The sequence below is a fragment of the Mixophyes fleayi genome, chromosome 6, assembly GCF_038048845.1.
Source record: "Mixophyes fleayi isolate aMixFle1 chromosome 6, aMixFle1.hap1, whole genome shotgun sequence".
Lineage (NCBI taxonomy): Eukaryota > Metazoa > Chordata > Amphibia > Anura > Limnodynastidae > Mixophyes > Mixophyes fleayi.
The window spans coordinates 63513669-63531806 of record NC_134407.1 but is presented as its reverse complement, the minus strand read 5'-3'; positions in this window follow the sequence as shown (position 1 = coordinate 63531806).

Here is an 18138-nt window from a genome sequence, read left to right as displayed (position 1 = left end):
GGCATGTTGATCATGCAGTTTGTTCTTATCCTTTCCTACCATTGACATAGAGTAAGGAGCAGGTGGGATTATTGAGGCACAAGCCATAACACTCACAATGTTTTGGGGGTCTCTGGATCATACCATTAATCTAAAAGAAATGTGCTCCATCTATAGTGTATATTCTTGTTTCTCGTTTGGTTTATTCAGGCTTGGTTTTTTAAATGGTTCTAGGCATCAAGGGTTTCATTCGGGCAAGCAAGGTACATTGAAGGGAGCATTTCATTTTTAGCCAGAACTATTCGGCCAACTTTCTATAAAAAAAATCTAATTATACTGCAACATTTGTTATGCAGATTAGACAAATAGTCCCTCTGGCCCAGTGGTCAAAACTGTGTTCCTACATAGCACTGACATACAAATGCAAGTCTCTAGAGCACTCATGCATAGTTGTAATTACCTAATGTGTTAAATGTTGAACTAGCTTCTGTTTAACATATTCAGCATGAAATTCTTTGTTTATTCATGTCGGAACTGGGCTGTAGGAAGCTGTGACTTGCACTGTCATTTTTTTGCAGCAATATGTTGATTATTTTTTCAGCAATGTAAAGTGACTGGACCCAAACAGCACTAAATAAGTATTAGTGTCATGAATGAAGTTGGTTACTTACATATATGAAGTAGTTAAAGCAAATTTAAAATAAAAAATGACTGTACCTATACTTCCAGGTACCTATCAATAGTTTCAAATGACATATTAATAGAGTATAATATATTTTATTACTTGTACAAACACGGGTTTTCCTAGCTGATGGCTTGAATGGTCTCTAAAGCTGAGTAAGCCGGATAAATAACACTTAATACAGAACCGTTTTCATGATTGAATGTAAATGGTAAATGGTTGAGTATTGGCTGAAAAACAAAAATAAAGTTCAGTTCATTATTTGGTTATTTTAAAATAACGAACTTACTTTGCCCCAATATAAACAGAACCTTACAAAAATAAAATTCTGGCAAAATGATATTTCTTAGTAATTATATGCTGTAAATTCAAACCACTTGTGTTCTCTTTGTTATAAGCTGAAAATGTTCTTTATGAAAATGCTTAACTTTGGCCCATGTGTGACCTAGCCAGTTATTATTACATGCTAAAATGTATTGTCGTAAGTTAATGGTCTTGTAGTATAAATGCGACTGTGTTCCAAGTACAATGTGTAGCATCAAAGTATGGGGAGCAATATAATAATGTGATTTTGACCAACAGAGGGAACCCTTTGCTTCCCATAATGACATTAGCATGTTTTAAACAATTGTTTTGCTTTTACATATGTGCAGTCATTTGGAAAATACTTGTTATACATACATGTTATAATTAATTGTAATAATGTAAATGAGGTATCAATAGCTTTGTTACTTCTATTCCAGCTCCTATGAAAACTGTAGTTTGTGTCATGTTATTTCCTAGCAATAACATGCAGTGCTGTAGCACATATCTACACTACATATTGTAATGTAGATGGAAGCCAAACTTCATGTGCTTTCCTCATTTCAGGGTAGGTTTTACCAATATCTGATGCCAAGACTGTTTCAACTGGGAATAGTTTATATAATAATAATAATAATAATAATAATAATAATCTCCCATTTAGTCTTTCAACCTGTAGCGTTAAATGTTGATTGATGATTTTGTCAGTGTTTGGCCGGGCGAGCGTCGAAGAGGTGAAAGTGTTATCAATCAGATGCCACTCTCATAGTTGCTGAGTGCTCTCTTCCTCTTCAAAGCAGCAGTTGGCATTTAACACCATTTACGTTTAAAAGAAGCCACATATACAAGAGACATGCATCCAACTGTTGTATGTCTGATTTGAAATATACCGTATTTCCCCATGTATAAGGTGCACCTTAATTTTGGCCCCTGAATTTGAAAAAAAAATATATTACGGTAGGTAGCTGTCAAAAATGCAATCGCACCCCTGGCTTGCACTGTGCCTGGCCTGCTCCTCCGTGATCCCCGCTTGCACTGTACCTGGCCCGCTCCTGGATCCCCGCTTGCACTGTGCCTAGCCCCCTCCTCCATGATCCCCGCTGCCACTGTAACGCTGGCCCACTCCCCCTCGATCCCCCCGCTGTTACTGTAACGCTGTCCCCCTTCCCCCCTGCATCCCCGCTACCCCTGTATAAGACGCACCCAAGTTTTTAGACCCAAAATTTTGGGGGAAAAGGTGCGTCTTATACATGTGGAAACACGGTACATTGTTTTGGCTATAGTTACTTTTTTAAGTTATTAATATCAAGTTGTGATGTTGATTGCATGAGTGAGTGAAATTTATCATAATGCGATCACAAATAGTATGAAACTGTTTAGAGTACACAGTTTAACATTCATCGTGATTGACATTCTACAAGAACCAAAAACAGATTGGTCCAATGTTTTCAATAATTGATTCCAGTAATCCCGCGTTACATATTAGTTACTGATGGTGTCATTTTTGTATAACATGTGTAGGAAGATGTAACATGAACAATACTTGTCTACTTTAATGTTAATAGTAGTATGTTTTGTGAGTTAGTGCCTGCAGATTACTGTTTACAGGAGTTGTATATATGTTTGTGAGATCTGAGTTAATCCATGTTGCTCTAACAAAATAATTTTAAGTGTCAATATGGATGAAGTCAGAAGATATTAATACAATGCCTTTATATCTCACCTGGATGCAAATGCACAACAAATACAATAATGTGTTTTGTTGTTTTTTTTTGGGTCGCTTAAAAAGAAGTCTTAGGTATTCTTTCAATTCTTGCCTTTACTGTATATATTAGACAAGAGGTGTTTTATTATTTGTTCTTTGTGAGCCTGGGTGATAAATATGCAATGGACTGTATGTTTAACTCTGTATTATATTGTCTGCTTTTGCACAAAGATTATAAGCAGCCTATGGAGTGTTAACAGTGAATCAATTTTGGACATGTATTTGTGAAAGGTATCAGACTTTATACAGTTTCAAGAAACCTGTTTTTTATTTTTCTCTATTGCAAAACCACTTGTTCTGAAATTATTTTATATGTCATGAAAACACAGGGACTAGCAAACTATATATATATATATATATATATATATATATATATATATATATATATATTGCAGTATTATTCTCTTACAGAAATCAGAAATTCCACAAATCAAATGAAGAATGTATGTGACAAAATAAAGGTTACTCTCTTGAACATCTTAAGCATTAGTTTATGATTACATAGATCATTGTAATAAGGTTTTCACTGCTTAACTAATTTTTGATAAATAGGGGCCTGATTCATTAAGGATCTTAACTTGAGAAACTTCTTATTTCAGTATCCTGGACAAAACCATGTTACAATGCAAGGGGTGCAAATTAGCATTCTGTTTTGCACATAAGTTAAATACCGACTGTTTTTTCATGTAGCACACAAATACTTGATAGCTTATTTGTACACTTAAATTTAAAGTTGATATTTGTGTGCTACATGAAAAAACAGGCAGTATTTAACTTGTGTGCAAAACAGAATACTAATTTGCACCCCTTGCATTGTACCATGGTTTTGTCCAGGAGACTGAAATAAGAAGTTTCTCAATTTAAGATCCTTAATGAATCAGGCCCTAGATTACTGGACTGCACTTTGTGCCATGATGTAATGCCACAAAGTGCACAGCATTGTGGAAATCAGAATAGAAGCATACGGCAATGAACAGCTTGCTCTCACTTACTACTATTGTATTTCTTGATTAGCATGGCATGACCACTCCACAACTGAAATGATTTTAAAAAAAATCTGAAGCATATAAAGTGTGAAAGTCTACCTCGTTATTACCTCTTGCTGGGTGGGATATATATGTTCGACTGATACATGATCAACGTTTATATGGTCGACACCATAATATAGACAGGGTTGGAAAGTCAGCAGTAAGGACTTTGACAATATTATTAGGTTGACAATTGAAATGTAGACAGTATTATTAGGTCGACAATTCGAATGTCAATTAGTGAAGACGAGGGACAGTCCAATAACATAGTTCACTATAGGTCAGTTCTTCAGTTCTTTGTTCTTGAGGCTTCGGTCTTTTTCCATGGTAACTGTGTATGTACGCACGCACGTATCCAAGACTTCTCCCGCGCCGCTTCCCTCCATTGGAACAAGCTCCCCCGCTCCATCAGAACTTCCCCTAATCTGTCCTCTTTCAAACGAACATTAAAAACCCACCTTTACCTTAAAGCCTTCCAGTCTCATGCCTAAACTCCCACTGGTTGGCTACCTCTCTTTCTCATCCCTTCTTCCCTTCTCTCCCTTCCTCGACTCCGTCTCCGTTTCTCCAGTCTCTCCGTCTCATCCATGTGTCTGTCTGTCTTCCCCTCCCTTTAGATTGTTCGCTCCTTTGAGCAGGGCTCTCCTACCTTCTGTTTCCATCACTTTTAACTGCGCTCTCCAGCTACTCAGCTCACCTCCTCTCAGTCCCTCTGCCCTCTGTCTCCTCTCGCTTCTCTCCGCTCCCCTCAGTGACTCTCAACCTGTCATCCGTGTCCACCCTCTTGGGCCATAGTTACCTGCCTATACTCACTTTTCCCCTCCCTCCCTCTCTTTCATGCTGTGCCTGAGCCCCCAGAGTTATAGTGCTTACTGTTACTTGTACTGTGCTGTTTCACCTTGTACTGTGCCATTGTTTGTCCTTGTACGGCACTACGGATACTTTGTGGTGCCCTATAAATAAAAAGTAATAATAATAATAATAATAATATGTAACCAATTGCTCATCCCCCCAGCCACATACTGGTTAAACAAGTATTTTCCCTCAGGCTCCCGTCATTAAAGCGTTACATTAGTGTACTTAGTATAATGTTATATAAAGTCTCATTTTATACACAATGAAACAATAATATTAATAATGATGTCAACAGTGTACGATATGATAGCAACTAACCTTAGATTTGTGCATTTAATTTCAATTGTATAGTACACGTCATAAATATTCATTGATTCAGACTGATGTTTCATACAATTTTAATAATTTGACTCTAACAAAATATTTAGGGAAAAGATACTAATGCATGTGGTGATTTGTGTAAAAGATTGAAAATAGCTAACATTCCATACATTATATGCAGTGGAAAGAAAAGGATCAGACCATGCCCACTTTTTGCTGGTAGTGTTCTTGTTACTTGTACCAGAATGCCCATTGAGAAATAGTCCGTCCAACATGATCATGCATCTAATGGAACTTCCCATGTCCCATCTTCATCCTCTGGCTGTAGGTCTGTTACCTCTAAAACAGCCACACCAGTGCATGAAGAGAACATTGAGCTGAAGAACGTAATCACAGAATCCTGAGTCTAAAAGTGTGCATGAGTGCTATATGTGAGTCTGACATCTCAGATTCTGACACTGTAATTACAGGGCAGCCTCCAAATTTTCTTAACCTTTTGAAAAAGTGAGGATGAGAAGAAATGATGGTGATTTAGATATAGAAATTGAGGATGCTACTTTGAAACTTGTGTAACAGGATGAGGGGGGTTAATTGTGGATCTGAAAATGATGAAGGAATTGTACTTGAACAAGATAGTGAGGAGGATGATGATGATGATGATGATGATTGTGTCCAAGTAAGGCAGTCACCAGTGGTACCATCTCATGTACATGATATGCACATTATAATGCCTGGGCAATGAAACAAAAAAATCCACATCTTGCATATGGAAATATTTTTATCACAACATTTGTCAAGGCATCTGTAGCCTTTGTGATGCCACAATAATTAGATATCCCCAAGAGGCATACTTGCACACTACAGCTGCTGCTGCTGGGGGTGATACATCTAAACAGAAGGGGAGCAGAAGAGTAAGCACAGTTTGAAACAATAATTGTTTGTGAAACAAGCGTTTGCAAGAAGAACCAATTATGACATCCAGCATTCGGTTGCACAGCAAATCACTAAAGTCATGACAGCTATCTTAGCATTGGATGTTTGTCCAATTTCTGCCATCAATACATCAGGTTTTAGCAGTTTAGTTGAGGTTATGTGTGCATGCTACCAAATTCCATCTCAATTGCATTTCTCTTGAACTGCATTGCCTCAGCTGTATTGGAAGATTAAACAAAAATTAATTCAGTCCCTAGAAAATGCTACTGTGCCAACGATCCACTTAACTACATATATATCACCATCATCAACATTTATTTATATAGCGCCAGCAAATTCTGTAGCGCTTTACAATTGGCAGCAAACATTAATAAAACAATATTGGGTAATGCAGACAGACCGAGAGGTAAGAGGGCTCTGCTCAAAAGCTTACAATCTATGGGAAAATCAGAGTTTGAAACACAAGGGCATGTGCTACATCATACTGCACATTGGACCAGCTACAATGCAAAGGTAAAAAGTATTGAGTGGGCTGTGTGATCAGTCACACAGCAATGTTGGCCAGAGGGTTGTTGTCTTGTGTTAGCTGTGTAGAGGGTGATAATACTGTAACCTAGGGAGATTAAGATGCTGGTTGTGGAATATCATAAGGTTGTCTGATGAGGTGGATTTTCAGTGAATACTTGAAGGTTTGAAGACTAGAGGAAAGTCTAATTGTGCGAGGGAGGGAATTCCACAAAGTGGGTGCAGCCCAAAAAAAGTCCTGTAACTGGAAATGGGAGGATGTTATGAGGGTGGAAAAGAGATGCAGATCTTGTGCAGAATGGAGGAGTTGATTTTGGAGATATTTTGAGAAAGGTGAGGAGATGTATGTTGGTACAGTTTTGTTGACCGCCTTTTATGTTCGTAGAAGAATTTTATATTGGATTTGTTGGAAAACAGGCAACCAATGTAGAGACTGACAGAATGGCTCAGCAGAGGAAGAACAGTTTGCAAGGAAAATCAATCTAGCCGCTGCGTACAAAATAGATTGTAGGGGTTCAAGTCTGATTTTGGGAAGACCAGTAAGGAGGGATTTGCAATAGTCGATGCAGGAGATGATGAGTGCATTAATTAAGGTTTTTGCAGTGTCTTATGTGAGATATGTGAGTATTCTGGAAATGTCCTTTAGATGTATGTAACATTATTTAGATATAGAGTTGATGTGGGGAACAAAGGATAGTTGTGAGTCAAGGATTACACCTAGACAGCGAGCTTGCGGGGTGGGATTTATGGTCATGTTATCAACAGAAATAGAAATGGCAGGCAGGAAGCTTCTGCTTTTGGGTGGGAATAATATTAATTCTGTTTTTGAAAGACTGAGTTTGAGTTGGAGAGAAGACATCGAAGATGAAATGGCAGAAAGACAGTCAGTAATGTGAGACAACACAGATGGTGAGAGATCAAGAGAAGATAGATAGATTTGTGTATCATCCGCATAGAGATGATACTGAAATCCAAAAGAGCTTATTAGTTTTTCAAGAGAAGTGGTGTAGATAGAGAATAGCAGAGGACCTAGGACTGACCTTGTGGTACTCCAACCGATAGAGGAATTGGAGCATAGGTGGATCCAGATAAATTAACACTGAAAGAGTGTTTAGATAGGTAGGATGAGAACCAGGATAGGACAGTGCCTTCAAGACCTAGGGATTGTAGCGTTTGTATGAGGAGAGATTGATCAACAGTGTCAAATGCAGCAAAGAGATCCAGGAGAATTAAAAAAGAGTAATGGCGTTCAGTTTTTGCTGTGATCAAAAAATTGACAACCTTGGTCAACACAGTCTCTGTGGAGTGTTGAGAGCAAAAACCTGACTGAAGAGAATCCAGTAGGTTGTTTGCTGTAAGAAAGTGTGTGAGGCGAGTGAAGGCTATTCTCTCTAGAAGCTTGGAGGGGCATGAGAGCTGAGAGGTGGGGCGGTAATTTGAGAGAGAGTTTGGGTCAAAATTTTGTTTTTTTTCCAAAATAGGAGTAATCTCTGCATGCTTGAATAGTGATGGAAATATACCAGTAGAGAGAGAGATTACAGATTTTAGTTAGAGGTGGAATGAGCACAGGAAACAGGGACCTACCAATTTGTGAGGTATGGGATCAAGAGGACAGGAGGTAGAGTAGGAAGATGAGAATAAAGTAGAAACTTCCTCTTCATTTGTGGGATCAATTAAAGAGAGAGTGTCAGATGGTGCTACAAAGGAATTGAGCTGACTGCTTGGTGAGGGAGATGATACCATTTCAAGTCTGATTTTATTGTATAAGTGTACAAGCGTCACTGGTCAAATAAAAAACTACATGACATTGACAGAGCCAGCAAATTCCATAGCGCTTTACAATTGATAATACACACAGTAATAAAACAATATAGGGTAATACAGACAGATAAAGAGGTAGGAGGGTCTGCAAGCTATCGCCATCAGCAGCAGCAGCAGCTCCAATAGCTTCATCATCATTCTACTCATCCTTTTTGCATAGTAGTGCTAGCACACAATGCCAGGTCAATCACAGGCAAGCTACTCTCTGTATTCCTGGTTTCAGTAAGAAACATACTGGTTTCAATCTGTTGGAAAAACTCAGGAATGTCATAGCAAAATGGCTGACCCTGCTAAGACTCCTCACAGGATTTCTCATTGCCGATAATGGAGTGAACATATGTGTTCATTACGACTGGGTAAATTTCGACACGTACCATGCTTTGGACACACAATAAACATGGTGGGGCAGAATTTCTTAAAATATGAGAGGTCAGTGTCGGAGATGCTTTTTGTGGCTCGTAAAATTTCTGTTCATTTTCGACATCAGTGACCGCATGTAGAACATTGCAGTGACTGCAAAATAAATAGCATCTGCAATGCCAAGAACTGAAGCAAGAGGTAGTAAGAAGGTGGAACTTCACATTTTATATGCTTCAGTAACCAGAGGAACAGCAATAAACCATTAAGATCTACACATCAAACCATAAGATAGGGAGAGGGGACATGTTACCTTACTTCAGCGCACTGGAGAATCCTTATTGTTTTATGCAAGTTTCTGAAACCACTTGAAATTGTAACAAATTGCGAGAGTTCAGACAGTGCCAGGCCTTGTAGATCAAGTTCTTTATTTACTTCCACAGGACCCAATGGTTTACAGCACCTTGAAATTGGATCACTACATTTTGACAAACATGCTTGATCCTACGTTTAAGTCATATATAATGTCTTTCTGACATAACCCTTCTCAGATACAAATAAGCTCCTTGTGAGCAAGCTGTCGGCTCAAGTCACACATGATATGTCCCCAGCTTCATCTTCTCCTAAAATATTGTATACATTTGAATGATATTGTGGAGCAGTGTATTAAGAATTGTGAGGTAACAGTCCCTCCTTTCCCTATCTCATTGGGTGTTCACCTGGTGTTGTATTGACTACAAGTAGGTCCAACTTCAAGTAGCTTTACTACGCTTATCTATCATGTCTACAGATCAGGAACATACTAGTACTAGTATTGAAAATAGGAGTCATTTTTCAACCTCTACTAGCAAACAAAGATCATTTGGGAAGAAAGTGTAAAAGAATTCCAAAACAGCCATATCATTGCATGTAAAGAACACTGAGGCTGAAGAACAAATTGGGTGTTCACAGAATCCTGAGTGTAATGGTGTCCATAAGTGCTCTATGTGAGTCTGACATTTGAGATTCAGATTCAGATTATAGGGCAGATTCCATCCAAAATTTCACAACCATTTGGAAAAGGTGTGATACATATGTTCAACAGTTACATGATCATCATTTAAATGGTCGACACCATAATATAGACAGGGTTGTAAAGTCGAAAATAATGACATCAAGAATATTATTATGTCGACAACTGAAATGTAGACATTAGGTCGACAATTTGAATGTAGACACTATTATTAGGTTGACAATTTGAATGTAGACAGTATTATTATGTTGACAGTTCAAATGTAGACCATATTATTAGGTCAACAAGAATATCCCTAGCACTATTCTAAACCCAATCCCTAACCCTATCCCTAACCATATAATTCTGTCTACATTTGAACTGCAGACCTAATAATACTGTCAACATTTGAATTGTCGATGTAATGTTGACTAAATGATTGTCTACATACCTTTTGGAAATGTTAGGATGAGTAGTAATGATGATGATTTAGACATAGAAATGGTGCTAATGTGTAACAAGATGAGGGGATAATTGTGGATCTGAAAATTTTACGTTGCGTTGTACTTGAAAATGATAATGAGGAGAATGATGTATGTGTCCAAGTAAGTCAGTCACCAGTGGTACCACCTCATGCCCATAATAAATTAATTATAATGCCTGGGCAAAAGACCAAAAAAAACTCACCTCTTGCATGTGCAAATTTATTTATCCCAACCCAGGCAAAATTTGTCAAGGCATCTGTGATGCCACAATACGTAAAGATAGGCACCTCCTATTTCCTATTTCCATCATCATAATCATTTATTTATATAGCACAAGCAAATTCCGTAGTGCTTTACAATTGGGAACATACACAGAAATAAAATAATACTGGGTAATACAGACAGACAGAGAGGTAAGGAAGCCCTGTGTGCAAGCTTTCAATATCCGTGTTACGTTATTTGCAGCGAGTTCATTCAAGAAGACTAAGTATAGTTTTAAACAACAATTATCTGTGAAACAAGCATTTGCAAGTATGAAGCCAACATATTGTTGCAGAGCCATTGCCAAATGCCATTGTACCAACTATCCATTTAACTATTGATTTGTGGACAAGCAGTATTGGTCAACAAAAGACTGCATTGCCATGCCAGCCCACTGGGTAGGTGTATCGCCTCCAGCAGCAGCAGTGCTGTTGTTGGAGGTGATACACCCCCATGTGTTTCAGATTGTATTTCAGATTGAAACACATGGGGGGGAATTTAAGGCAGAGTGCCTCCAGAACAGTCGTGAAGGCACTCTGTGCTGATGTAACATCCACGATGTTCGGCAGCACATTGCAAACAATTAAATACCCTCCTTGGGATTTTAACAGCACCCTGATATTTGTCCACTAAATAGTTGAGATGTCACTGATACTGCGCCTCACACAATTACTTTCAGGTTTGAACATTTGGGATTTTAAAAGCAAGAAATATATTTGTCTTTTTTGGCTATGCTGCTCACAGTCATACAGCATCCTGCTTTTTCTCCACTAAATAGTTAGATGTCTCTACTAAATATATTATAATATACTGTTACAACAACCAGTTGCCACTTCTTGTCTACTTTTCACTCTCTCACACCCAATTGATCAGTAAAACATTTTAGCAGGCTGATTGCTAAATAAACTGCAATAAAATCACAGCTACTGCAATATGCGTTGTCTCTTTCACCCTGTACAACCCTCTACAAGCGATTTTCTGAACACGGAATTGCAGCAAACTTCCTACCTAGATGCTATCACTTCTAAAATGGCAGCTGAGAATGGGGGGGGGGGGGGGCTATATATAGAAAATATTGAAATTCAGATCTGTATGATTTCTCCAAATTCGACCAGCTCATCTCTAGTTTTAATATAAACGCAAGGGTGAAATAGTGTCATATAAGGACATTAATTAAAATAAGTTAGCGTTCTCCTATAATTGTATTGAACATTACAACGCAATTAGAAATATCCTGCAGTGGCAATGCCCTTGCTTATGAAGTGTAAAAGACACACCTCTTCATCATCATTTCATCATCATCATCATCATCATCATCATCATCTTATTTATATAGCACCAGTAATTTTGCAGGAGTCTGCAGAGAACTCACTCACATCAGTGCCTGTCCCATTGAAGCTTACAGACTAAATTCCCTAACACACACACAGACACACACAGACAGACTAAGGTCAATTTAATAGCAACCAATTAGCCTACTAGTATGTTTTTGGAGTGTGGGAGGAAACCGGAGCACCCGGAGGGAACCCACACAAACACAGGGAGAACATACAAACTCCACACAGATAATGCCTTGTTCAGGAATTGAACCCATGACCCCAGCGCTGAAGATATTAATTAAATTTGTATTTGAACATAAAAAAATCTGTCAAGATATCTATTATGTTCTTTGCATTGTCTGCTTTTTGGTTAAAAAGACTTAACAAAATTGACCATCAAAGTAACTTTTTATGGCTATTAAACCTAAGCAAATATGTAATTTAGTTTTATTTTCACAGAATGTGTTTATCTATGCACTTCATTGTTTTATTTTTAAGGTTCTGATAGCAGTGCTGCATTAAGTATAAGTAACCAAGTATATTGGCTTGAAAAGCAAAAACAAAATTAAAAATGTAACATGTTTTTAATGCAAATAGCACAGAATCAGCTAAAAAATAGTAAATTAACAGGTAAAAATTTACATTTCCTCCTTTTGGACGCCAAAAAAAATCCTATTGACAATGCTTGATAGGCGAGTTCCTTAATGTTTTTATGCAAACCCCTTTGGTTCCAAATAAATCATATTAGCTAATAGTTTGCTGAGATATATTTAGAATGGTTTCCAGGTGGGAACAGTATTTCAATGGAAGATTTATTCTCCAAAGGTAATTTTCTTTTTGAAAGAACTTCAGTACATAGGAGCTTCTATTTGAATTATAGACTGTTTAACTGAAAGAACAATGCAACTCTTGAACAAATATTATATGTGCATGTCTACATGTATCTGGGTGCTGTTCTTGCATGTTTCACGCATTTTTGCTGTGCGTTTTTTTTAAACTGGCTGATGGTTCTGTTGTTTAAACCTTTTTGTGTTTGAAGGATTGTAGAGTGATTATTAAAATTCCAAGTGACTATATTGTGCTTATAAAGATCAACGCTTCCTTCTTCTCTTTCCCTTTCACTAACTTTCCTTTTTAAGTTTGAACACGCTTCTGCCTATGTTGTACACAGTTTTAATAAAACTTCTTTGTAATCTAAAGAACTAATATTATGTATTGGCACGTTTGTGACTTCAGTTCTCATTTGGGAGTGGGCGTTTTTTTTCTTCTTTTGACCCATGGATGTGTGCTGTTGTCTTTTCGAAATGTAATGTTTTTTTTCAATGCAAATTGTCAACTTTATAAGCAGACTTGCATTATTTTCTAAAGTCTATATTTCAATAAAATGTTTTCCAATGCACAGTGAGCACTGTATTTTTTATTGTCTTATCTTACAAAGCAAGGTTAAATATACACCAGACTATGGTATATATTTACTAAACTGCGGGTTTGAAAAGTGGAAATGTTGCCTATAGCAACCAATCAGATTCTAGCTGTCATTTTGTAGAATGTACTAAATAAATGAAAACTAAAATCTGATTGGTTGCTATAGGCAACATCTCCACTTTTTCAAACTCGCAGTTTAGTAAATATACCCCTATGTGTGCAGTATGGTGTTTAAGTTAATGCACTAAAATGTATGAAAGAATACATGAAAAAATATAATCCTATGACGTGTTTTTTATGTGTTAACTAGGGCTATATCCATTACAATGAAGAGTAAAATTCAATGCAAAGCGCTTTATTATTGGTACACTATTGGTAGTATAATTTCCTAATTAAGATTATTTCCTTATTTAAGGCATTTTTCTTAACACAATCCATATGCAGTTTGTGAAATCTTGATGGTGCTTTTTTTTACATTCAATTTAAACAATATTTACATCCATTGTTACACCACATATATGGTATTTGCACACATTGCCATAAAATAAACATTATGGCCCAATTTGCCACAACACCTTGGTGATGATTTACATTATACAACAAATGAGAACAATTGTAACATTATTGTGACTAATATCATCATCATCACCATTTATTTATATAGCGCCACTGATTCCGCAGCGCTGTACAGAGAACTCATTCACATCAGTCTCTGCCCCATTGGAATGGGAAGACTTGGGGGTAAATTTACTAAACTGCGGGTTTGACAAAGTGGGGATCTTGCCTATAGCAACCAATCAGATTCTAGCTGTCAGTTTGTAGAATGTACTAAACAAATGCTAACTAGAATCTGATTGGATGCTTTAGGTAACATCTCCACTTTTTCAAACCCGCAGTTTAGTAAATATACCCCTTGGTGTGACATCATTGAAGGAATGCACTTACCAGAAAATATTCATGATAAACTTCCAAACCAACTCTTAAACAAATATCCAACAATGCCTCAGAAGTCACAGTGGTTATCTAATGCTTTCTGTTTGCTGAAATATTTCTTTGAATGTTTAAAATTAGGTCATTAAAAGGGGCTAGGAGTGTGTCTTCAGTTGATTGCATGTACAAAACAAATATTAAACAAATTGCAAGTTCTGCTCTGCAAATGACAAACACAACCTTTATACTATATCCGGTCAATAAAAGATAAAAACACATTTCTGCAGACTTCAAAGGAATACCTCAATACCTTAGCAACTTTTTACTAGTATAAACACCACTACCATTGATTCTGTTTTAGGACTATTACAATAGAGATTAATTATACATATTATAATCTTCCAATTCCTGTTGCTGCACCATACCGTGGAATGCTATTCCATACTACATTTCAAAATAACACATTTTATTTTATTTTATTTTTAATTTATAAATAATGCTGGGACAAAGGTGTCAGTTACTTCTGTTCTTTGGTGTGGTTTGGCGGGATTCTATGTGGAACTCTAAAGGGCAAAATATGCCTGAGAAACGTACAGTATTCTGCACCCAAAAGAGGCAAATATTCCACTGTACACTTTTAAAAATTTCTGTGAACGTGCGCAGTGTTTATCCTTTTTCTTGGATGGATATGCAGTGTGTGCATCTATCTCTGTCCTGGGTGGATATACAGTGTGTGCATTTATCTCTGTCCTGGGTGGATATGCAGTGTGTGCATCTATCTCTGTCCTGAGTGCATATGTAGTGTGTGCATCTCTGCCCTGGGTGGATATGCAGTGTGTGCATCTCTGTCCTGGGTGAATATGCAGTGTGTGCATCTCTGTCCTGGGTGGATATGCAGTGTGTGCATATTTGTCCTGGTTGGATATGCAGTGTGTGTGCAACTATCTCTGTCCTGGGTGGATATGCAGTGTGTGCATCTCTGCCCTGGGTGGGTATGCAGTGTGTGCATCTCTGCCCTGGGTGGATATGCAGTGTGTGCATCTATGCCCTGGGTGGATATGCAGTGTGTGCATCTCTGCCCTGGGTGGATATGCAGTGTGTGCATCTCTGCCCTGGGTGGATATGCAATATGTGCATCTCTGCCCTGGGTGGATATGCAGTGTGAGCATCTCTGTCCTGGGTGGATATGCAGTGTGTGCATCTCTGCCCTAGGTGGATATGCAGTGTGTGCATCTCTGCCCTGGGTGGATATGCAATATGTGCATCTCTGCCCTGGGTGGATATGCAGTGTGAGCATCTCTGTCCTGGGTGGATATGCAGTGTGTGCATCTCTGTCCTGGGTCGATATGCAATGTGTGCATCTCTGTCCTGGGTGGATATGCAGTTTGTGCATCTCTGTCCTGGGTGGATATGCTGTGTGGGCATCTCTGTCCTGGGTGGATATGCTGTGTGTGCATCTCTGTCCTGGGTGGATATGCAATGTGTGCATCTCTGCCCTGGGTGGATATTCAATGTGTGCATCTCTGTCCTGGGTGGATATGCAGTGTGTGCATCTCTGTCCTGGGTGGATATGCAGTGTGTGCATCTCTGTCCTGGGTGGATATGCAGTGTGTGCATCTCTGCCCTGGGTGGATATGCAGTGTGTGCATCTCTGCCCTGGGTGGATATGCAGTGTGTACATCTATGCCCTGGGTGGATATGCAGTGTGTGCATCTCTGCCCTGGGTGGATATGCAGTGTGTGCATCTCTGCCCTGGGTGGATATGCAATATGTGCATCTCTGCCCTGGGTGGATATGCAGTGTGAGCATCTCTGTCCTGGGTGGATATGCAGTGTGTGCATCTCTGTCCTGGGTGGATATGCAGTGTGTGCATCTCTGCCCTGGGTGGATATGCAGTGTGTGCATCTCTGCCCTGGGTGGATATGCAGTGTGTACATCTATGCCCTGGGTGGATATGCAGTGTGTGCATCTCTGCCCTGGGTGGATATGCAGTGTGTGCATCTCTGCCCTGGGTGGATATGCAATATGTGCATCTCTGCCCTGGGTGGATATGCAGTGTGAGCATCTCTGTCCTGGGTGGATATGCAGTGTGTGCATCTCTGTCCTGGGTGGATATGCAGTGTGTGCATCTATGCCCTGGGTGGATATGCAGTGTGTGCATCGCTGTCCTGGGTGGATATGCAGTGTGTGCATCTCTGCCCTGGGTGGATATGCAGTGTGTGCATCTTTGCCCTGGGTGGATATGCAGTGTGTGCATCTCTGTCCTGGGTGGATATGCAGTGTGTGCATCTATGCCCTGGGTGGATATGCAGTGTGTGCATCTATGCCCTTGGTGGATATGCAGTGTGTGCATCTCTGTCCTGGGTGGATATGCTGTGTGTGCATCTCTGTCCTGGGTGGATATGCAATGTGTGCATCTCTGCTGTGGGTGGATATGCAGTGTGTGCATCTCTGTCCTGGGTGGATATGCAGTGTGTGCATCTCTGTCCTGGGTGGATATGCAATGTGTGCATCTCTGTCCTGGGTGGATATGCAGTGTGTGCATCTCTGTCCTGGGTGGGTATGCAGTGTGAGCATCTCTGTCCTGGGTGGATATGCTGTGTGTGCATCTCTGTCCTGGGTGGATATGCAATGTGTGCATCTCTGCCCTGGGTGGATATGCAATGTGTGCATCTCTGTCCTGGGTGGATATGCAGTGTGTGCATCTCTGTCCTGGGTGGATATGCAGTGTGTGCATCTCTGTCCTGGGTGGATATGCAGTGTGTGCATCTCTGCCCTGGGTGGATATGCAGTGTGTGCATCTCTGTCCTGGGTGGATATGCAATGTGTGCATCTCTGTCCTGGGTGGATATGCAGTGTGTGCATCTCTGTCCTGGGTGGATATGCTGTGTGTGCATCTCTGTCCTGGGTGGATATGCTGTGTGTGCATCTCTGTCCTGGGTGGATATGCAATGTGTGCATCTCTGCCCTGGGTGGATATGCAATGTGTGCATCTCTGTCCTGGGTGGATATGCAGTGTTTGCATCTCTGTCCTGGGTGGATATGCAGTGTGTGCATCTCTGCCCTTGGTGTATATACAGTGTGTGCATCTTTGTCTTGGATGGATGTGTAGTATTTGTCTCTGTTCTGGATGGATCTGCTGTGTGTGAGATCCATCTAACTTGTTGTCTTTCTAGTTCAGTATTTGGCACACTTTGACTACATGCTTTCTTAGTTTAGTTGAAGCCTTAGACAGTCAGACCCTCTTGTTGTTCCCAGCCTTGCAAGAACATAACGGTTGTCTTTGGTACATCACAGGAACCATCATAGCTCTTTTACTTCTGATTTGTAGAAAGAGAATCCTCAGTGCTAGTGGGGGAGTGCCTATAACTGTATATGAGTAAGAGAAGAGATGTGTGTGTGGCAATGCAGGTGCCTTCTTTACTATCAAATATAGACACACAAAATATAGCAATTCTGTCTAAAATAAAATAATACACTGTAGTGCACAAAAGGATGAGAGAGGCCATCAAGCCAAAGGAGTTTAAAAACATGTGTTGTGAGCTGATAATGTTACTTACCACTAGGGTGGTTAAGTCTGTGATGAAATCAGCCAACTGGGATGAGGTGGGAGTGGTCGTGGAAAGAATGTATCCAGCAGTGGAGGAAGAGAGAGCTTCCTGTTTCCTGGATCCGGATTCCGAGCAGCAGCAGGCTGAGTATCTCTCTACTTGTTTAGATTTATCCGTGTGACCTTGTTTATATTCATCTGTGTTATCTTGCTTAGATTTATCTGTGTGGTTAGATTTATCTGTGTGATCTTGCTTAGTTTTATTCTGTGTGTTAGATTCATCTGTGGTATCTTGCTTTCCCTTTCTATGCTTTTTCCTACTTTGCCTGCTCCTGCTTCTTCTGTTTCTGGTCTTTCCTGTGCTTTCCCTTCCTGTGCCTGGACCCGGGGAACAGCAGCGTTAGGCGCAGTATCTCCCTCCTTCGTGGTATTTTCTGTGTGGTTTTCTTTCGCCTTCTCTCCCTTGTTTCCTGCTTTTCCTTCTCCTTCTCTCTCTTCCTGTACCCTCCTTCTTCTCTTCCCCTGCCATGTCCTCCTCTCGTCCCCGCTGCTCCAGGTCTATCCCTGCCAGGTTTTCCCCCACCCCCCCCCCCCGTGGTTTATCCGTG